Below are 23592 nucleotides of genomic sequence, written 5' to 3'. Positions count from 1 at the left end.
TATGAGCATTTTTAACATTCAGCTTAAGTCAGCAATATTGTCAATATGTGAAGAAAGTACTGCTGAGTTTTCTGAAATAGATGGAAAATAATAATAAACTACTAAATTTCAAACACTTTACAAAGGTCAATACCATTAGTGTACTCCGCCTGATATGCATACTAGACAACTACATAATACCAAGCCAGTTCCTATCTGTTCCCCCATCACTATACCATAACAAGCTAGTTATCTGCATATTGGTTAAATGCATAAACCACTTGGGCTATAGAAGTCTTAGCCTCACAGCCTACTTTTAATGCAGCTGTACTCTGTTTAAGTACCTAATTGGTGAAACTGACTAAGATCTGGCCATTCCAGTGCTTCTAAAGCTATCTTGAACTGAAGACCCTGTCAATTTCAAGGCTGCTACTGTAATCATAAGTTGCTTGGGGGATAAACAAGTCTTAATGAAAAGAAAAAAAAGCTTATGACAGGATCTCCTTGCAATTAGTGAGTACTGTTCATTTGGTGTCAGGCTCAGGGCATAGCCTCTTAAAATCCCAAGACTATGCACTTAAGTGGGTACACTGCATCTCCAGTTTAGATGTAGAAACAGAGAAGGCAGTGAAGCTACTTGGCTACATACATACGCCCAGTAGGCTGCAGGCAGAACCAAGAACAGAACCCAGGTTTTTCAAATCCCAGACAAAAAATTCCCACTGTAGTTTGGATGGGCATACAGTTTTTGCAAATCTTATTTCCCCACCCATGTTAACCACCACTTAAAAGATATAAAACAGGTTTTTGGATAACTCAGGTTTCTAGGATAAAACAGGTTTCTGGGATCCTATGACCCCAGCTGACTTCCTGCCCTTTGGGCAGGGGGCTGGACTTGATGATCTCCCAAGGTCCCTTCCAGCCCTAATGTCTATGAAATCCAAGCCTCCTTTAAATAAAAGTATGTATGTAACACTCAAATTACTCAAAACCCCCAGGTATTGTTTTATAATTTATTTTCCATGCAGCTGAAATAAAGCTCATTGGTCACAGAAGTCTAATGAAGGCATGGAAGTACCTGAACAGCTTTAAAACTGGATGATCCAGAGGTATAACTGAGGTGCCTTATTGGACACATTGTTTAAGCATTACCACAAAGAATGACCTAACAGTTCACAAGGTTATACCTGGTGCAGCTTCCAGAACAATGCACAGCTCAAACAAATGAATTCAAACTACAACTTGAGCCATGGGGCAAGGGCAGACAAAATCCATGTTCAAAAGCACAGTTACCTGTTCATTTCCATCCTATAAGTGAAGAAAGAAAGAACGATAGAAAGAATGAACCATATTTACTTGAATAGAAGATGACCCTATTTATAAGCCAAGCCCCCAGTAAATTAGATTCTATATATGGAACTTTCTAAGTTTGATATAAATTTTCCAGATATAAAATCTAATTATTGGAGGTCTGCCTTGAATTTGCCCCCATCGACTGCTACAGCAGGGAAAATAAATCTGGTGGGGAGGGGGGTCAGGTAACCCCTTTGCTCTCCCCAAAACTTCCCTGCTGGCAGCTCCTTCCCTCTCTTTTTAATGTCAGACCCTGGTCTTCCTGAACACACGGAAGGTAGGAGCAAATTTGAAAACAACCACCTTGAAATTAAATGTGGCTGTAACAATTTGCATGCGGTACCCATGCAGTTAGTTCATCCAGAACTGATGCATGTTACTTTTTTAACCGCTGCAAGTTTCAACACAGGTACTCCATAAACACATTCTTTCAATCAGCACTTATACATCTACTTACATGTAGCCAAAACTATGTGTAATCCTAATCCAAAGGCTACTGCTCATGCTTTGCAACATAAATTATCGGGCTGGGCTCCACCACAAGTTAACAGCATTTCAAGCCATGGTGACCCCACAGCTCAGCACTGCTTAGTGGGCCTGTACAAAGTGGCTAGTATTTGCTTTGGATTTGGCTGATTCAAGGGACACTAATTTGATTCAGCGATTCAAATCACCATCCCAAAATCAATTAGGCCAAATCCGATTCAGCCACTGCTGAATTGGCCGAATCTCTGAATTTGACAGGCCCCATCCCCTGCCTGCTCTCCCAGCCCTGTCAATGGCTGCCTCACAAAAAAAAGCCCTGAACTCACCAAAAGCCCCAAGGCTGCTGCAGCAGCCAGTGAGTGGGAACTTTTTTTTTTTTTTTTTTTTAAAGAACTGGGAGCTGGGGCTGGGCGGGGCAGCCATGGAGGGGGTGGTAGAGCAGGCAGGGGAGGGGGGCTCATGACAGAGCCCCATATGCAGTGTGGGGTCAGCAGAAATTGTCCCCCCACTCCTGCCCAGCAGCAGCCAGTGAATCCAAGGATTTTTATTTTTTAATTTATTTTTAATTAAAAATTGCACCAGGGCCAGCCATGGGGTGGGGTGGGGTGGGGGGGCTGGGACAGCAGGCAGGGGATGGGGCCTGGAGGCAGTCCCCCCAAGGAGTCCTCTCCCCTCCTCCAGCCCCACCCCCTACTTACCAGCACAGAGTCCAGGTCCAGCTCCCTCCAGCACCAAGCAGGGACCCAAATCTCCGAAGCTCTATGAATCTTTTCCAAATCTATTTGGAGAGCTTTAAATCAATTTGGACCTTTTTATTAGTCTCCTGGTTTGATTCAGTTCTGGACATTCAGCTGCCAAAATAAGCCAAAACTCCTTCAAATCAAATCTGCACCCAAAGCTTTGCACAGCCCTACTGTTTAGTATACGTGTGTACTCCAAATACACAGAATCTGTGCGTCACCCAGTGCATATAAGTATGGCCACCCCCTCCATGAGATGAAGCCAAATCAGGATGCCCTGTACCTCATTTGCATATAATTTTTTGGAGCATCTCAGGATTTGAGACAAAAAACCTGGTTCCAGTCATGAGTGGGGACTGATTAACACATGGATCCCCTGTAGGGGGTTAGATGTTTGGGGCCCTGTTTGGTGACATTTGCCAGACATTGAAGGCTGGTTAAAAACAGGAGTCATTGGAAATGGGAAAGAAAGCTGTAGGAATGAAGGGAGAAGTCAAAATGTAGTCAATGACACACAATGACTTGAGAAAGTGTCAGTGCTGAGGGGGACTGAATGCAACAGACACTACTATACATCTTATTCAATGAGTTACACGTATCAGTCAGGGGAGGAAAATTATAAGTTTTCAACCTATATGTACCACCAAAAGCAGAGGACAGCTCTGCTTAGAAAGCTAGCCGTTGACATGGCCAGAGGGAGACCATGGATAACAGCAGGGGCTTCAATTGCATAATAGAAGTGGGTAACAGAACAGCAGGATGAGGAGATGGAACTTTAGACAGTTCATCCAAACTGTTAACAAATATAATAAAAGAAGAGTCACTAAAAGATGTGTGGGCAGGGGAGAAAATTCTCACTAGAACTGACCTCAGTGGAAAGAAATGAAATCAAGAATTGACTTTGTGTTTATATAAAAGAAGGAGATAAGGAAGAAAGAAACTGTAATTGTGGCATTTAGTGATCATGGGATGCTGAAGGCAGAACTGAGTCTTGGCAAGAGCCCTGTAAGAGGAACAAGAGTGTGGAAATGTGACTACTACAAAATGAGGAGATATGTCAAGTGTATGAGATGATATGAGGGGTGGGGAACACTGAAAAAATATTTTAAGAGTACCAGAGAAAGGTGGATTATGGTGAAGTAGACAGGAGGATTCTTCAGGATGCAAGGCTGAAGAACCACAGGGAAAAGAACAAAAGAGCTGGACGCTACAAAGAAAGATACAGGAGCTGCTAAAGGAAACCACAGACGGAAGAGAAGAACTAGAAGAAACAAGGCAAGAAACAGAAAGTTGGTTTAAAAAGACTAGAGAGAAAATGGTTTTAGCACAAGCACCCTGGGTGAGAGAAAATGAAGAGCGGTCCCAGTACTTTATCTAGAGCAAAGGCAGCAAAAGGAGAGCTTAAAAGCAGTGCAGGAAGGTGGTGATACCTGGGTAGAAAAGCAGGAGCTGGTGTTGGAAGTTATGAGAAGATTTTACAAAGAGAGTTATCAGAAGAAAGAAACAGACAGGAAGAAGATGAGGGATTCCTTGGAAAAGACTGTAGAGAAAGTAGAGAAGGAAGCAAAGAAGATGGATGGAAAGATGCACTTAAAGGTAGTGGAGTGTTTAAGAACCTTTAAGAGGGAAATCACTAGGACCAGTGGACTGCCAATGGAATGTTATGAGAAGTGTTGTACATTGGTAGGGAGGAATATAGTGGAAGGGTTCAAGGAAACAGTGGAAGCAGGAGAGGCAGGGAAAGGTTTTACAAGAGTCATTGTGATCTTACCCTTCAAGAAAGGGGAGAAAGAACTCTTGAAAAACTGGAGACCAATTATGCTCCTTAATATGGACTATAAGCTAATGGCCAAGACATTAGTTTTGAGGATGTAGAAAAACCTTCAGAAGATAATACACGAAGATCAAGTATGCACAGTACCAGGCAGAACGATCTCCAAAGTGATCAAAGTAATCAGAGATATTCTGTCCCATATCCAAGAGAGGAAAACAAAACAGTTATAGCAAAACCTAGATTTAGAAAAAGCACATGACAGAGTGGATCATGGTTACATATTAGAGGTGTTAGGAAAAATGGGGTTCCCAGAGAAATTTATATGTTGGATAAGGTTATTATATAAAGAAACAGAGAGTCAAGTCCAAATGAATGGGTACCTAAGTGAGGCCTTTAAAATCCATACAGGAGTGAGACAAGGGTGCATCATTACCACTACTGTTTGTATGCAGCTTGGAACTGTTTACACAAAGAATAGAAAAAAGTCAAGTTCAGAAGCAAAGTAAAGATACCGGGAGGAGGAGAGGTTAAATGCATATTATTCATGGACGATACAAGCGTAGCAGTCAGAGATAGACTTTCAATGGAAACGGTGCTAAAGCATACATCAGAGTATGGAGAAGCGATGGGGACTAAACTAAATAGCAACTAGGGGACTAAACTAAAAAGCACCATAATGGGAGTGGGGAACTGGAGGGACTTGACTTTTTTTCCTCTCTCATTTGAGGGCCAAGTGTTAGGTATCCTGAAAAATGTTGAAGGAAAAAAGGTAATGGAGCATGTGAAAATGTGATGACAAGGCTACAGGAAATATTTTGACAGTGTCATTCTGGACCATAACCCTTTGATGGAAAAGTGGCAGCATTTAAGGCTGTGCTACTGTCGATTATTCTATCTATGGGAACTGTATTCTGACAGACGCGGCGGCAGATAGTAAAACTACAGAGGGAAATGCGTGTATTCTTTTGCAATGCTAAAAGATAATGGTTGGCTAGATCTGAACTGTACAAAGCAAAAGAGCTGGGGAACGCTGGACTTTGGATTGTTCATCTATTCAAAATTAGTAAAAACAGTATCAAAGGCCATAATGGAAGGACACAAGAAAAGCAGCATAAATCACCCAATTTCATGCAGCTGCAATTTTTAGGAAATGGGAAGTATAATCAGACCTCTTTGAAGAGTCCATGGGCATAGCAACCACTAATTCATAATGTGAGGATGGAAAGTTTCTTGCAGAGGTATAAAATAGCGAAGGTAGAGCTGGAGGTCTTGAAGGATCATAAGAAATTGATGAAAGCGGTAAGGGAGACACACAATGGCACCAGTGGAAAACCTCACAGATGGAAAAATGAAGAAGGCTCTGGGGAGTAGCAGCGGGTAAACAACAAAGAGGGGAACAAGCTGACCTAGCAGGGACAGTTCTAAGAAATATCTTGCCGGAGAGAGAGGAAGGGAAGACAAAGCAATTGGACATGTGTTTTGGGAGCAAACATATGCAAAGGGGGTATGGGAAAGGGTCCATTACTTTCTGAGTGTTACCAGAATAAACCTGTTGTTAGCCTGGGAGATGGTACAATAGGGTGCCTATAGACATGCTTGTTCACATTCTAATTAAAATGCTCTGGAGCAGAATCAATGAATCAAGCCTGTTCTGTGTTCTAATTACAGTGCTCCAGTGTTGCCTCAGTGTCTCATGTAGTTAGATTTCCTTAGAATCACAGAAAGTTAGGGTTGGAAGGGATTCTCAGGTGGTCATCTAGTCCAATCACCTGCTCAAAGCAGGACTATCCTCAACTAAATCATCCCAGCCAAAGCTTCATCTCAGCAGGTCTTGAAAACCTCCAAGGACAGAGCTTCCACCACTCCTCTGGGTAACCCATTTCAGTGTTTTACATCCCTCCTAATAAGAAAATTCTTCCTAATATCCAACCTAAATTTCCCTTGCTGCAACTTGAGACAGTTGCTCCTTATTTTGTCATCTGCCACCACTGAGAACAGTCTAGTTCAGGGACAGGCAATTATTTTGGGCAGAGGGCCACTTACCGAGTTTTGGCAAGCTGTCAAGGACCGCATGGATAGCCCTACCCCTTGACAGGTGCCCCACCCCTTGGCCGCCATCTTGTGACCGGAAGTCCCAGCCCTGAACCCCTGACCTTTGCCACCAGAAGTACTCCTTTCAGCAAGGGGTTTTGCCATCTCAGAATCAGAAAAATACCAAATTATATTCTAAAAAGTGATCATCTACAACATTAATTTGATTTCAAAACATATTTTTGTCCTGATTTACATTCGTTGTGTAGTGTACACAGAGGTGACTGCACAATAGCTTAAAATGAAGTCTTATTCTTGTATGTTGTGGGGGGGGGGTATAGGCTTGTGGGGTCTGTGGGTGTGGCCCGCCACCCGAAATAACTGTCTGCCCCTGAGCTAGACTGTTCTCAGTGGTATGCGGGGTGAAGGTGAGTATGGGGGAGGGGACGGTGGCTGGGATTTGTGTACGGCAGTGCAAGGGGAGGCATAGGTGCATGTGTGTGGAGGGGTGTACGTGTGAGACTCACCCTATGAACACACACACACACACACATACACTCTGCCCCCATGCCTGCAGACATGCACATACTCTGCTCCTGTGGCTGCTGACACATGTGCGTACACACATACATACCCCTACCAGTGCAGTCCTGTGCTCCCCAGTCCAGGGATGCAGCTGGGAACCACAGTCACCTGGTGCTGGAGCAGGGCAGAGGCAGGAAAGAAGGGAACTGGGTGGGGGTGGGTTGTTCAAGCCTGCAAGCCTGCTGAGGGCTCCCTCTGGGTCCTACTGCCCCGGGCTCCAGCCAGCTTTGACAGGGAGCTGGGGCAAATAAATATTAATTTACTAAATTTTTTAGGGGATCTACAGGCCAGATAGAATGGTCTGGAAGGCTGGATACAGCCCACAGGCCGTATTTTGCCTACCCCTGGTCTAGCTCCATCCTCTTTTGAACTCCCCTTCAGGTAGCTGAAGGCTACTATTAAATCCCCTCTTAGCCTCCTCCTCTCTAGACTAAATAAGCCCAGTTCCCTCAGATTTTCCTCTTAAGTCATATGCCCCAGCCCCCTTACCATTTTTTGTTGTCCTCTGCTGGACTCTCCACTTTGTCCACATCCTTTCTGTACTAGGGGGCCCCCACTGAACACAACACTTCAGATGTAGCCTCACCAATGCTGAGTAGAGAAGAATAATTGCTTCCCTTGACCTAATGGCAACATTCCTACTAATGCAGCCCAGTATGTCATTAGTATGCCTGGGCAACAAGGGCATACTGTTGGATCGTATTCAGCATATTGTCTACTGTAACCCCCAGGCCCTTTTCTGCAGAGCTGCTGCCTAGTCAGTCAACAATCTCATATTGGTGCATGGGATTGTTCCATCCTAAGTGCAGGACTTTGCACTTGTGCTTGTTGAACATCACGAGATTTCTTTTGGCCCAATCCTCCAATTTGTCTAGGTCACACTGAATCCCAGCCCTATCTGCCAGCAGATCTACTATTCTCCCTAGCTTAGTATCATCTGCAAACTTGCTGAGGGTGCACTCTATGCCATTTTCCAGGTCGTTGATGAAGATATTGAACAAAACCAACCCCAGGACCAACCCCTGGGGTACTCCACTTGATACCAGCTGCCAACTTGACATCAAGCCACTGATTACTCCCTTCTGAGCCCAATGCTCCAGCCAGTTTTCTATCCACTTCATAAAGGCAGCCACAATAGTGAAGAAACTGTCCATTTCAGATGCTAAATGTCTAACAGCCATGTGTTGTTTTTTTTAAAGAGCTTAACAGCATGAAGGCAGAAGTCAGCCTCATCCAGAGTGACCAGCAGTTCTTTTTTTTTTTTTTTGTATTTTGTTTTCATGCAATTAGGGCAGCGGTTTTCAACCTGTGGTCCGTGGACCCCTGAGGGTACTCAAACTATATCTAAGGGGTCATGAAAGAGGACTATTATCAAAAGTATGTGAAGGCCCCCACTTACCATTCAAAGGGGTCTGGCACCTCCATTGAAGAAATTTTAGGGGTCCACAAATGAAAAGGAGGTTGAAAACGACTGAACTAGGATCGCAACATTCTTAAAAGCCTCAGCAGTGTGCCTTTGTAGTGCATCTGCTCCCTCATCAACATGAAAACAATTCTCAGTAGTATTCTAGTGCACAAGAAGAGTGTCCAATTTACGAAAACTTCCTGTATTGAAAATGAATGAGTTGGGTGCCCTCCCACACAAAATTATTTATTCATTCACATTATTCAATTCTTCTTTGCCTCCTAGTTTCTGAACTTTTTGGGGAGTTCAAAGATCCTCTACAAACACTAAGGATCACTTTTAATAGAAACAAAAGTCCTTTTTATTTTATTTTGAAGCAGAAATTGTCATGTAATCACTTGATCCCAGTTGCTATGGATTTAGGGAAGAAAACCTATAAGCAAATCACAGGATTTAGAATAGCTTTAGGAGTTAGCAACAATAATACAAGCCCATTAAATAATCAGAAGAAATATATATTGGATAAAATGTATCATAGAATCAATGAGTCAGAAGGGACCTAGACAGATCATCTAGTCCGACCCCCTGCCACAGGCAGCAAGGAGCACTGGAGGTGGCAGGGGTCATAAGACCCCAGCCAGGTGCCTATCCAGTCTCCTCTTGAATATCTCCAGGGACGATGAGAGCACCACCTCTCTGGGAAGTCTATTCCAGGCTCTGGCCACCCTTACAGTGAAGTAGTTCTTCCTAATATCTAACCTAAACCTATCCTCCCTCAGCTTGTGGCCATTGTTCCTGGTGACTCCAATGGGAGCCCTGGTGAACAGACTTTCCCCCGAGTCCCTGCTGCTGGCCCCTGATAAAGTTGTAGGCAGCCACAAGATTCCCCCCTCAGTCTCCTCTTGCAGAGACTGAAGAGATTCAGGTCCCACAGCCTCTCCTCATAGGGCTGACCACGGAGGCCCCCAACCATATGAGTGGCCCTCCTCTGGACCCTCTCCAGGCTCTCCACGTCCTTCTAGAAGTATAGCTTCTAGGATTCAATAAAGACAGCACACATGAAGAAGAAATGTACCCTCTGGCATCAGGTTAGAGGATGGCAATGGGATTAATTCTATTACAGTTTTCATGGCTGCAGAAGGCTTTTGGCACTACATGTTCATTTTTTTAAAGATGACTGAATTAATATTGTTCAGTTTTAAAATCTATATCCACATTGTTACAAAGAACTGCAAAAGACTTAGCAGATAAGTGTTTAATTCCAGCATTAGCAATATTGTAAGATGACTGAAGCTATACAGCCTGCAATACCTTTACTGTAAAAGTAAAGAACATAACTAGACAACCTTCCTGTTCTTTAATATTCTGCTTCCCTTCCTGTTCTAAAAATATTATATTGAAGGAAACAACCAACCAACCCAAAATAAATAGAGCACAATGCTACCAGAACTACTGAATGCAGTAGCGATATGAAAAGGTATCATTAACAAGGAACTTAAAACAGCAAGGAGATTTTGACTGACAATAACTACGCAATGTTTAAATGCTATCTTCCCTCTAAGTGGTCGTCTTATAGTAGGATCCATTTCCAGATGCAATGGCTTGTCAGACCTAGCTGGATGCCTGAACAGTCTCTGGTAGTTCTGCAAAGTACTTAAACAGCTGGATGGTACAGACCACTGAAACTAAACCCTTTTTTCTTTTGCCACGGCTGTCTTTCACTGCTCGCCTTTGAAGTTTATGCCACTGAGGAAACAACAGCTGAGTAACATGTGTTATCATACAGCAGTGACTGCAACAACAATACTTCACAGCAAGACCTTTTTGTTCCATAATCCTGGATTGTAGGCATTACAATTTCTTTTGTAGCAGAAAAGCCCTTTTTCAAGCACGACATTAGAGTAAACAAACTAAGTTTTTCTTAAGTAATGTGATTAAAATAACGTTATGAAAAGAGATAGCATAATCTGCATATATAATGAACTTCTCCAAGCAGGAGATTTTACCACACCTTCAACTCTCCTATGAAATATGAACTTTCATTTCTACCCAGGAGAACGTTTACAATCTCTTCTCTGATGTCTGTTGAAGGGTGTTTGTGCCTGTAAGCTTGCAATTAAAGATTTTTTTTGCGAAAATCTAGTTGGTCTAATAAAATCACCTCTACTATGAGTCCTGATTGCTTTTTCTTCTAGACCAACACGCTACAACCTGAATACCTGACGTTATGGAAATTGAATGCATTTATCCATTCTTTCCTCTCCCACTCCCCAACCCCCCCAAAAGTGTTAAAGAAACTTTACTTTTGACTTGTCTGATTAATTCCTCACAGGTAACTTCCAGCAGCATCTTTATTTACCTTGCCACAAAGACAACCGAAAACTCACAAAGCTCTAAGCAAACACCAAGTGGCCAATTCACTGAGCACTTCAGGGGCTGCAGACCAACTCAATATAAGCCATTCTCTGTCCTAAGCAGAGTAAATTGTATGATCTCAATGCAACATCTAACAGTAGAGTTAAATGTCAGGACTACCACACAGTTTCACACAAGCCTATAGATATAAAAGCTATATCTCTCTTGTCTGCTGATGGAATATATGCAAACTCCTCTAAATATCAAAAGAGGAAGAGTGTATAAAATCTTTCACAGATTGGAAAATATATCATATTACCCTGAACAAGAGAAAAGCCATTATTAAGTAGGAGTCCATGTCTGACTATACTGGATACTGTCCCACTGACAGCATACTTTCATACATTCAAGCCCAAAGCTGCGGTATATCTCCATACTAAATTCTGATTCTGTAAAACTTTACTCATGCTGGTTGTGCTTCAACTATTCCAGTAATAGAAGCTAAATTGCATCCTATAGCACTGATCAGCAACGTTTCCCAACAATGGGCTCAGCTCAGGTCGAAGATGAACTGGGCTAGGGACAGAAATTACACATAAACTAGTATAAACGATTGGAAATCAGTTCAAATCTGTAACACAACAGACATTCAGCGCACATAAACCACTTTCAAAATGACCAAAACCAGTTTACGATAAACTTGGATTGATGTAGTACCAAATTTAACGTGATTTAGGTTAAACTGGTTTATTGAACTTTTGCTCCAGATCCCCTCCAGATTCAAGCCGTCTGCTCCAGCTGAGCAGGGAGGTGTGTTCTAGCGCCCCTCCAGCTTCTGGCCTGGGCCACTACAGGCTTGTGGCTCCATTTCCAGAATTAAAAGTGAATGTCTGTTCACTTGCCTATGGGTTCAATCTATGCAGTTTAGACTAACTTGCAAAGATTGAATCAATTCAGCCTCAGGCTTTTTGACTACATGTACTTAGTCCTGGAGCTAGGACCCACTTACTGCTCTTCTACACTGCCCAGCTGTAGTGTGGGGACCTGAAGGCCTGTAGGTTGCAGACTTCTATCCTAGGAACTGCAAATACTAAACCTCTTACAGAAATGCAAGCATTCCAAATTATGGCACCACCCATCATTTTAAAACTTCAGGAACATCAACTATCATAATAAAATTCTAAGTGCATTTGAAAAATTACTAAGGAAGACAAAAAGAATCAGTATTCAAGATATTTATGATGTTGCCAACACTCATGATTTTATCCCAACCATTATTATTAGTGCATTTCTTAAAGCCTTGACTCCTGGAATCAAGAGATTGCAGAGGAAGGAGGGAGTGGGGGTGTGTGAGTTTCAGCTTTCTTAAAAAGAAGAAGAAAGCAAAAGTTACTAGCTTGAAAACATGACACAAGCAGGTAATAATAATAATAAACACCTTAGATAAGGAGGCAAAGAAAAGTATACCCCTGCCCCTCCTCCCCACCAAAAAGGGGAAATAAAACCCTCACAATTTCTAAGCTTCTCATGATTTTAGAAGTCTGGATTATAAGGTTTCGAATGTCTGAAGTAGGCAATGTTGTTTATAGTATCTACAAAGGAAAAACATTCGCTCAGGAATTTTGTGCATTAAGCTAAGGGAGTCTCAGTACTTTTTCCACACTTAACTCATAGGTCTCCTTTTTGCCAGGCACTGAACAGCAGGAGTGGCTTGAGGTGCACACTATGGGGAAAACTTGCACCAATATCTGCACTGTGGATGAGCAGAAGGTTGGTTTCCATAACAGTATGCCAATGCTAAAATTCCCCATGTGCCCACACATATACTGCTATAAGACCACAACATTAACTGTGTACACAAGAGAGGTTTGTGCTTTCCCAACAGTACAAGAGTCAATATTAATATATGAATCCATAGGGCTACTTAACTAACATTCCTAAACAACCGGTTGTTAGGCAAAAAAACAGACCGATACATTTGCACCAAAGAATTTTCAGCAAATGGTATTAAAAGTAGTTTAGAGTCATTATTGGAAAATTCAGCATCCTGTGAGGTACAGCAGGACAGACGGTGAAGTTTAGGTAAAGGTCACGCTGCCATTCCATGGCATGAACAGGCACAGAAACCCAACTCTCTAGTCCCGCATTTCATTTAATGCTACATTTCATTCCCCTCATAATAACACATCCCTTTTCAAAGCTTCCCTCAAGGAAGGATCAAAAATAAGCTGCTAGTCATCTCTGTCTGGTTGTTCACATTTCTGGGCACAGTACTACCAGACTCCAAAAAGATTTACTAACTTGTTGCCAGAAGCATTTGCTGCCTTTCCAACTGTTTCCTATGATTCCATTCACAAATTTGTCTTTTGTCTCCAGAAAGCTCGACACAGAGAAAGACCTATCTTTTACCAATCTAAGCAACTAGGGGCAGCTTCTATAAGGCTTTTTTTTCAGTTAACGGGTAGGGCCAATTTAGAGGTTCTCATGTAGCTGTAGAAACTGTATTACACAGGTGTTTTATCCTGCTGGAGCATGTGTTTTTGAAAACTCCGTGAAGGAAAAATAATCTTTTTTCTGTTCACTTCCCCCTCCCCAAAGACAGCCTCATTTTGTCTTATATTAAAAATTATGCAGACACTACAAACAATATTGTTAATTAACTTATTTAATTTAAATGTATTTTAAAAAACACAATATGAAACACTGGAGGAAAAAAAAAACCCACCCCCAACTCTTCTCCTACCGATCTGCAAACCCCATGGTATGAACTGGCACCAAATTAATGTGTAATTAGATTACATTTCCCAAAGATATACATACAGTAGGGATAGCGCTGCATATACAAAATTCCAGCTATTTCTACCCTGGCTCTAAATGCTTAGTATTCAATTCATGAACCGGACACTTCTCCCCCCCACAAATATAAACAGTCCCTCAGGTTACATGGCTCTCTGCTTACAGTAGCTAAAATACACAACACTTTTATACAAAATCAGCTGAAAATTTAAGAAAATAATCATCTTAATTCACATGTCTTTCCAGAAATCAATGGGTAATTGATTTACCAGTTCTACACAATCCAGCATGTATTTAATTTTAAGAAACAATGTCGCTGAAAGATGATGCAGACACTCGTAAAGCACAAGCCAGACTTCATAACCCACAGTATATTTGGTCAGGTATCCAATTAGTTTCTAGTGACTTTTTTTTCTGGTGATTATTATGCCAAGCTTTGCGATCTGTGCAAGGCTCAAATGGAAGAGGAGACAGGTGCAATTCAACAAGGCACAACAAAATGCGCACCGTATTTCTCCTTTTTTACGTAGGACACCAATCAAATCCACAAGCAATGCTGAGCTGCAATTTAATGTGCAGCTTTGCTGCTGTATCAAAATGACATTTGATTGTGGAGAAAGATGAGTTAGCCCATATGAGAAGACTGACTTGGAGATGGAAATAAAAAAATTTAAAAAAAAGAAATCAAACCCATCTCCACAAAGCTTACAATGTACTTCAATGCTGCATCAACCAATGACTAAAAAAATCCACACCATCTGTCTGCCTAGCCTTAAAGCTGTTTTATGATCAAAATCACTCAAGCATTCCTGGCGGCCAGTCCCAAAATCTGATCCATTTCCTCACTGGCAGCATGGATTTACTTTTAATCTTTTTCCTACTAGGAGGCGGGGAAATAAAAAAAAGATTAACCACAAAATAAATCCTGGCTGTCTGGAAGCAAGGGGGGAGGGGGGAAGCCAACCCAAAACAACACAATCCACCTTGGGAAGAAAAACCCATTTTGTTTTCATTTGGGGCAGCTGAGGTGGGGGGCGAGAAAGAGCCCAGAGAAGTTTTAAAAAAACGAAAAAGAAAGAGCTACAATTCTCCTGATGGGTTAAAGTGGCCTGGAAACTCTCTTGCCAAGGGTGTGCAAAACACTTCTGACTTTTTAAGAGGAGAGCTGTATAGAGAGGGACAAAAATACAAAAAAGGGGAGGGGGGAAATGTATGGAGAGGGAGAGAGATACAAAAAAAAAAGGGGGGGGGATAAAAGAGGGGAGGAAAGGGAGCTGGGAAAGAGAGGAGAAGGAGAGGGAGGTGAACCGCCAGGAGGAAACAGGGTAGAAGAGGAAACTGGGGATGGTGGAAAGGAAATAGAAAAAAAAGAGAGAGAGAAAGCAAGGGGCGAAAAATACCAGGAAGAAGAGAAAGTTGGAAGTGGGAAGAGAAGGGCGGGGGGTGTTAAAAACTGAAGAGAGAGGAAGCGGGGAAAGGAGCGGGGGGAGACGGAGAAGGGCCGAGGGGCTGGGGGGAGGGGAGAGGAGAGGGCCGGCCGGGGACCGCGAGGGAGGGCACGTCCCGAATCCGCACTCACCGCGGGCGGCGACTGCAGCTCCTCAGCCCTGCCAGCGCGGCTCCCGGCTACCCGCTCCCCTCAGCTGTGCGCGGGGCGCCTAGCCTAGCCTAGCCTCGCCTAGCCCCGCCCCTTTCCCGGCCCGGCCCGGTCCTGCCGCGGCCCGAGCCGCCTGGTAACGGGGCCAGGCGCCGCGGCATTGTGGGAGCGTCTTAAAGCACCAGCGGCGCCGCGCCGGGGGCACGGGCCGCCTTGGGGTGTGTACGTGAGCACGCGCGTGCGTGCGTGTGTGTGTGTGGGAAAGAGCACGCGCGTGTGCAGGGCGCACACGGACAGAGGCGCCCGGGGCAGGGCGGCAGCGGGGAGACTGCTACAAGGGGCGCCTCGGCAGGACGCAGCCGCGTGTGCGCGCGTGTGCGTGTGTGAATACACCGGAGTATGTGTTTACGTGTGCGTGTGGAGAGACAGATGATAGATACATATAGGGGATATATACATGTTATTTTTGAAGAGGGGTGTAGATACGCACAAACACACACAGTGGGGTGGAGAGTACATGGACTAGATGACACGTGTGTGTGTGTGTACACACACATATATACACACACGTGTACATGTGTGGATGTGTGTGTGTATATGTATGTATATGTACACACATACAGATATTACGTGTATATATATATATAAGTACATGTGTGTATTTGTGTATGGAGAGAGGATATACACAAACACATTTTTCATATCATACATATACATATTTTGAGGTGGAGAGGTGTATACATACATATTGGGGTGCAGAGTTCCAATGGGGGAGTTTATACACCTCTCTAACTGTATACACACTCACATATGTGTGTACATGTATATATGCACACATGTGTATGGATGTGTATTGAAGTGGAAAAGCATGTGTACATGCACATATATACACATGTGCACCCCCCACCTCATTAGAACTCCACCCCAATATGTTCACTTGCATTTGTGTGTGTATACACCCCTCCACCTCCAAATAATATGTATATAGCCTCCATATGTATACATCCTTTCCCTATGTACATACATACACACACATACACCCTGTATATCAGTGGTTCTCAACCTCTTTTTGTACCAGGACCCATTTGTACATTTCAGTGGCCAGTCCTGACCCAGTGCCTCTCACTCCTGACCCACTGCCCCTTGCCCCCAGGCCTCAGCCCCCAGTGTGTGGGGCAGCCCCAAGCAGCCCGGAGCTCTGCCAGCCAGCAAGGGAAAAACCACAGTTTCTCGTGTTTTTCTTCCTTAAAGAAGGATCAGTTTTTAAAGTTTTTTTCATGACCCTTTCACATATTCTTGCCGACCCACTTTTGGGGCGCGACCCACAGGTTGAAAAACACTGCTCTATATCAAGGGGTTCTGAAACTGTGGTACACATACCCCTGGAGATATGCAAGGCATCTCTTGGGGGGTACATGGGAGAAATTGTGTAATGGGGGATTTAATTTTCATTATAATAACAATTGGCATTTAAGGGGTTGAAATATAAAATGTATGCTGGTGGGAGTATGGAGGCAGCTGATAAATCTGGAAGGAGGTACACAATAAGAAAAAGTTTGGGAACCTCTGCTCTATATGTATATATCCTCTCTCTCTGTATATTGGGGTGGAGAACCCCAGTGGCTATATATGTATATATACACATATATTGTGTGTGTGTGTTTCTCATTTCATAGTTTCATAGTAGTTGGGGTCAGAAGGGACCTAAATAGATTATCTAGTCTAACCCCGCTGCCACTGGCCAGAGCACACGTTGGGATCACAACACCCCAGACTGGTGTTCATCCAACCTCTTTTTGAATTTACTCAAGGTAGGAGCGAGGACCACTTCCCTAGGAAGTTGGTTCCAGCTGCTAACCACCCTAACAGTGAAATAGTGTCTCCTAATCTCTAACCTGAACCTATTCTCCAGCAACTTCTGGCCATTGTTCCTCATCACCCCAGGTGCTGCTGGGGGGAATAGGACCCTTCCTATTTGCTGCTCATCTCCCCTAACGAGTTTGTAGGCAGCAACCAAATCCCCCCTCAGCCTCCGCTTGCTGAGGCTGAACAGGTTCAGGTCCCTCAGTCTCTCCTCATAGGGCCTCCCCTGTTGCCCTCTAACCAAGTGGGTGGCCCTCCTCTGAACCCTCTCAAGGCAGGCCACATCCTTCTTAAAGTGCGGTGCCCAGAACTGGATGCAGTACTCCAATTGAGGCTGGACCAATGTCATGTAGAGTGGGAGTATCATCTTTCTGGACCAGCTTGAGATGCATCTTTGGATGCACGACAACGTGCGGTTGGCTTTGCTGGCTGCAACCTGGCATTGGTGGCTCATGTTCATCCTGGAGTCAATAATGACTCCAAGATCCCTTTCCGCCTCTGTGCTCTCAACGGGGAAGCTCCCCAACTTGTACATATGCTATGGATTCCTTCTCCCCAGGTGCAGCACCCTGCATTTATCTACATTGAAGTCCATCCTATTACCATCCGCTCACTTCTGTAATCTGTCTAAATCTAATTGTAGCCTCTCTCTCCCTTTGAGCGTGCCTACCTCTCCCCACATCTTGGTGTCATCAGCAAACTTGGACAACGTGTTTTCCACTCCCTCGTCCAAGTTGCTGATGAAGATGTTGAACAGTGTCTCCCCCAGGACCGAGCCCTGGAAGACCCCACTGTTCACATCCTGCTAGGTTGAGTACGTGTACCCCCTTCCAGGTTTACCAGCTGCCCGTGAACCCTCATCAGCATACATTTTATATTTTAACCCCTTAAATGCTGATTATTATTATAATGAAAATTATAATATATATATATACACAGAGTCTTCATAAAATCCTTGTCCACTTTCAACCTTTAATAACTTAGGTCGTAGGTATGATAGAAATAATCTGTTAATGGCATTTAAAAGCAAATTTATTAAAGTTTTAGGACAACTAGAGTACACAATGGTAGACTTCATAAGTAATAATGAATTAGTTCTTATTTTAGATCCTTTGACAAACAGAAAATGGCTACTGTAGACAAGAAGTTAAACTGTCGTATGGCTAGCAGAATTGAAGTCCTTATCAGCTGTAAAAAGAAAATGGTGGTTATGTTGAAGCATTGTGTATTCTAGATATCCTAAAACTTTAACAAATTTGCTTTTAAATGCCACTTACAGATTGTTTCTATTATACCTACAACCTAAGTTATTAAAGTTTAAAAGTGCACATGGACTTTATGAAGACCCTGTGTAATATATATATGGGTGTGTGTATTTGTGTGTGTATATACCTGCCCCGGGTTATATCATTTTCTCTAGGTGTAACCCTGATGATGTTATCTGCATTCTGTGTGTTCACCTTTGCATATCACTAGATGTAACCCTTGCACATGAGTGTATTTATGTATATACTGTACAAACATATACTCTGTAAATATTCATAGTTTCATAGTTTCTAGGGTCAGAAGGGACCTGAGTAGATCATCTAGTCCGACCCCCTGCCATGGCAGGAAAGAATACTGGGGTCAAACGACCCCAGCAAGATGTTCATCTAGCCTCCTCTTAAACACCCCCAGGGTAGGAGCCTGCACCACTTCTCTTGGAAGTTGGTTCCAGACCCTAGCCACCCTGACCGTGAAGTAGCGCCTCCTGATATCTAACCTAAACCTATTCTCTGCCAGCTTGTGACCGTTATTCCTGGTCACTCCTGGCAGTGCTCGGGGGAACAGTGACTTCCCCAATGCCTGCTGATCCCCCCTGACTAGTTTATAACAGGCCATAAGTCCCAGTTTTTAAAGAAGAAGAGGGCTAACAATAAACTGGGAAATATTTTTCTGTGAGAAAAAACAACAAAATATTTTTGTTATTTTTTTGTAGAGAAATAGTTATAAGAATAATAAAAAATCCAAACCCAGAAAAGTATTTTTAAATTTTTTTTGCATCCTTTTGTATTATTTTTAATACTTTAAACACTGGAATTTTTTTTCTTTAAAGGCTGTTCCATGACTATTCCTGCTTGCATTTAAGTAATATTGCAAATTAGTCCTTCTTTAGGCTCCATAACATAGTCTGTTCTTTCTGTGTGTTTAAGGCTCTAGTCCTTCAACTGACTTCATGCAAGCAGGGCATTACACTTGCATGTATCTCCACTGAAGTCATCTGCAGAGTTTGCATGGGACTACTCACATGTTTAAATTAAACACAGGCATAAGTGTTTGCAAGGTCAGAGTTTTCCGTTATAATCTCTTCCTCTTATGTCTCATACAGCAATGAGCACCATAAGTAATAACAGAAATTCAGCAAAGATAAAAGTCCTAACAAACTATATATTTCTTGATGAAAAAGACCTTGCTTTTAGTCCCTTGTCTGATTTCCCTCCCTCCTCTGCCCATGAAAGGGAGAGATGCATTCACTTGACCAAGCAACCTGCATATGTGGACTGGTTAAGTTGTGCATGGATAGGGGAAATGAACAATTTCTTATGCACCTCTGGATTTAAGAACTAATTTGCAGAAGCACTGAGCATACGTCTCCCCCATGGACTCCCAGTGACAATTGTGGTTGATTGACATAATTTTTTTTTCCTTTTGGTGGGAAATGTCACAAAAAATTGGCGTTATAAATCATTGCTTTGAGAGGGAGGAGGCCTCAGAGAGTCCTTAGAATGAAAATTTTCTTTGTGTGGACATCATATCTATTCCTGTCCAGTTTTTCATCAGCTGCTGTGTTGGTCAGTCATTTCTCCATATTAATATGACAACTTCTGTTCCCAACATGAATTTATGAATACAAACCATATGAAATTGAAAGGTATACATTTTATGAATAGGATTATATGAAGATGTATGGTTATGTCCTTATCTAGCATATATTAGCATAGCTCCATTATAATGTTCCATTAAGTTTTACCTCTGAACCCTGTAACTAAATGCATTTATAACCCTTATGATTGTATTCAAATGTGAACGAAATATAATCTGCCAAAGCATCACTTGTAGGGTGACTAGCTTTACTATGCATTGCACATGGCTTTGCCAAGGCACAACAGGGTAAAATTAGCAAGTCTGGTTAGTTTCACACCAGGACACAAGGCTAGTCCCAGAGCAGTGGACTATAAAAATTATGTCAATTTCATCCTACTGCCATCAGTGATGAAAAAAAATAACCCAAAGACCAGCAAGTGGTCAATGGAGTTCTTCACTGGAGGGAAAGGACTAGGATCCAGGCAATAGAGACTGATGGAAAGATAAAGTGAAAATGCTTCATTTTTCCAAGCAGCCAGAAGGTTCTGGACTTGGAGAAGAAACTAAATTCCAGAGGACTGGAGAGTATCTTATTAACAAAACATTTGCTAGTGTAGCAGGATTGCCTTTCAGAGCTTGGGTTCAGGCCCAGGCTTGAAAACTTGCTGTTTTGATTGGTGGAGCCCATCCACCAATCAGAAGGCAGCAAGAGGAGTTAAGTCATGCCCCTTTCCAGAGGGGAGGGGGAGAGGAGCTTCTCCGCCCCCCCCCCCACCTGATTGAAGACTGCAACACTCAGGTCTGGAAGACTTCAGAGGCAGAGTCCTGGAGAGTATAAAAGGAGCTGCATGTCCAGCATGAGGGGAACACATTCGGGACAGAGAAGAATGATGAGCAGGGCTTAGAAGAGCTGCTCAGCAGGGTGAAGCAGTAGCCCATAAGCATCCCTGAAGACTTCCATCAGTAGGGAACGGTGGACGGGTCCTACAGCTAGGCTCTTGGTATGCAGCACAGTGCACAGCATCCAGACCCTGGGAGCTGCATGAGGCGGCTCGGGTCTGCAATTTCAGGTGTGTGGCCAGAGACACGGTGCACAGGCTGGTGCATGGAGTAGGACCTTTGGAGTGCTTTCGTGGCTCAGGTCCTCACCCCCCAGAAAGAGGCTAGGAGCTTGGCGCAGGAGGTGCTGAACGAAGGCAGCCTAGGCCTTTGACCCATAGCAAAAGGTTGAGTCAAAGGAGCCAGACAGTGTTTGGGCTACTGAGCCAGCAGACAGCACTAAGCCAGAAGCCCCAGAAGCCTTGCATAGAGGAGCCCTGTTCCAGGCGACAATAACACCCCCAAAGCCCACTACAGGCGAGAGAGCAGCTTGGCGCAGAGGATGAGGGCCACCCTCCAGGCCTGGGAGTCATGAGTTGCAGGGAAGAGATGATCCCCACAGAGGAGGAGGAGTTCCCCCAGGTTAGTTAAGGCCTCTTGAAAGTGGAAGTCCCACTGGGAGGGCCCCCCTAAAGTTACCAGCTTCCTGGTAGGGCTTGGGAAAAGCCCAAGGGCATTGAGGTTTCCCCTTGGGATTAAGTTTATCTTTGGGGTTCTTGTGCCATAAGTGGTGTGATGTCATGTCTTATATTTTGTGAACTTTCATGTGATGTAAAAATCGCGGTTCGTTTCTCGGGAGGCGGAAAAAACCTTCAGCTACAGACACACTCTATTAGCAACACAAAAGGTATATATTTGCAAATAGGGTCAGAGAGAGAGACAAAAGATCAAACACTCTGCCCCCGGGCACAATCATTAGCAGGCTTTTATCCCCTCTCTCCTGACCACGTGTGCAGAAGGAGGAACTTTTACAACTCATTTCCGGTTCATACAAACATATATGTAAACATGTCGCTTCATACGTCCCATGTGCATTATAATTAACTACTTAAGTATGCGGGGCGGATAGGCTTAATATGCATTAGGTTATCACGCGTGCGTAGAAGGGATCCAAGGTTACTCAAGGTTCAACCTGAAGGCTGAAATGGCAATTGCTCTTATCTTAGCCTAAGAATGTGGGGGTCATGAAAGAAAGTGTGATTTAGTGTAACAAAGAGATAGTAAATTTGCAGAACAAAGAGAGAGTGATACCTTAGTACAAAGGGCCTTTGGTGGTTTTCCCTTCAATTTCCAACCCCCCCCTTCCCTCTCCCATTAAGGAGACAAGGAGGGCTAGCAGCTGTGTTTTTTTTCTAAATCTGCTATTGATAATGCATTTTTAATAATATTTCTAACAATATCCCCCCGCAAGATGCTTTCTGATCTTTACTTCATTCGGGCATATCAAGATAATTACAAGGAATTTTTCTGAGGACCATGACCTTTGCAGCAGTCTGTGCTTTTAGAGGGACTGCTGCGACCTGCATTCCTTCTACCGTGGTGGTTATCAATCTAGTGAGACAAGGAATAAGGCAAGGGATAAAAATCAAACCAGTTAGAGCACACAAAAGCACAAACCCTACCTTTTTCCACCGGGGTCCTCCAAATAATTGAAACCACCAGTCCTTATTCCATGTGGTTTCCCACGTTTGTATTGGTACATGGGCTATTTTTCTAATCTCTTTGGCAATCTCTAAGACTGCTTTCCCGTTGTCATCTATTTGGAGGCAACAATTAGAAAGGTTGAGCTTTCCGCAGACTCCGCCTTCCTCTGCAAGTAAATAGTCTAAGGCCATCCGATTTTGGTATATGGCTGCTCTCATCTGAGAACTTTGTCGGGCCAATAACTCGAGAGCAGTGGCGGTCTGGTTAGTAATTACTTCCAAGACTGCCTGCAACCGGATGATTCTATTCAGCATATATATTGGTGTCCGGTATCCCCAACTCCCATCATTAGCCCATGTAGCTGGTCCATAATACTCAATAATCCTCTGAGGAGGCCACTCATCCTCCTTCCACTTTTGGGAGCTACCCTGTGTCAAACTTACATCAATACTTCTCTTGGCCCTTTTCCAATCATCATACAAAGAGACTCCCAGCTTATTTCCAACCTCAGACGGTAACAAAAAGAAAGCTGGTACAATTACTCCCATATAGCAAGTTCCTGTCCACCCCTGTGGTAGTATTGTATAGGCCCGTCGTCCGCAAATCCAATAGTATCCTCTTAAGGCCCTATTTTCTCTATTGGTGGCATTTGGAGGGGCCCAACCATAGGGCATCTCGGGAAACCCCAAGCCTCCTTCTGGACCCAAAGGACCAGCAACTGCGTGGCCTCCTTTCATGGAACATTCCCATAGCCCATCCTGGTTCTTGTCTGTACAATCTGTCCGATCATCACTTTGATTTGTGGCACTCCAATACTTATTAAACCACACAATTGTTCCATTGGGATGCTGCCACACTAGCCGATTATACCCTGGGCTATTAGGATAATAAAGCCGTTCTAATCTTGTAAGGTTCATCCACCTTACTTTTAAAGTCCATATGCAACGGCTGTGTCCCAACCTTTTTCCTGTACCATTATTACTGATGCAATACTCTCCTAACGCCACTTGGGAAAGTTCCCAACTGTGGTTCTCATCCCATTTTTGACTAGTACTTTTAACATCTGCCTTACTACTTACTAGCCATTTCGGGGCCAAAGGAAAAGCCCTCCAAGGCCACTGGCCTCTGGCCTCCCGAAGCCCCCCACAGGCCCAGCAGTTGGTAAGATTAAAAGTACCTGCAATTCTTTCCATCATATCAACATACAAATTTGTCCCTGGGGGAGCAATTTGGGAAAGCGAGGGTGTGAGCCAGCGGTTAA

At 43.5% G+C, this 23592-nt stretch overlaps 1 protein-coding gene across 4 annotated transcripts in view; it reads right to left on the bottom strand.

Moving 5' to 3' along the window:
* The window catches only part of RASSF8 (Ras association domain family member 8), a 188108-nt gene extending 172689 nt beyond the window's left edge, over positions 1–15419 (bottom strand). For 3 of the 4 annotated variants that reach the window (XM_090043667.1, XM_090043668.1, XM_090043666.1), the window contains exon 1: positions 15084–15419. The gene's annotated coding sequence lies outside the window, so the exon portion shown is untranslated. The remainder of the gene's footprint in view (positions 1–15083) is intronic. The other variant, XM_090043665.1, reaches the window with a different exon arrangement.
* Positions 15420–23592: the final 8173 nt, after the last annotated feature.

The sequence above is a fragment of the Crocodylus siamensis genome, chromosome 4 (genome assembly GCF_052110815.1).
Source record: "Crocodylus siamensis isolate JL-2025a chromosome 4, ASM5211081v1, whole genome shotgun sequence".
In the NCBI taxonomy this organism is placed as follows: domain Eukaryota; kingdom Metazoa; phylum Chordata; order Crocodylia; family Crocodylidae; genus Crocodylus; species Crocodylus siamensis.
Note: the sequence above shows the minus strand (reverse complement) of the source record. Positions and strands in the feature narration are given on the sequence as shown.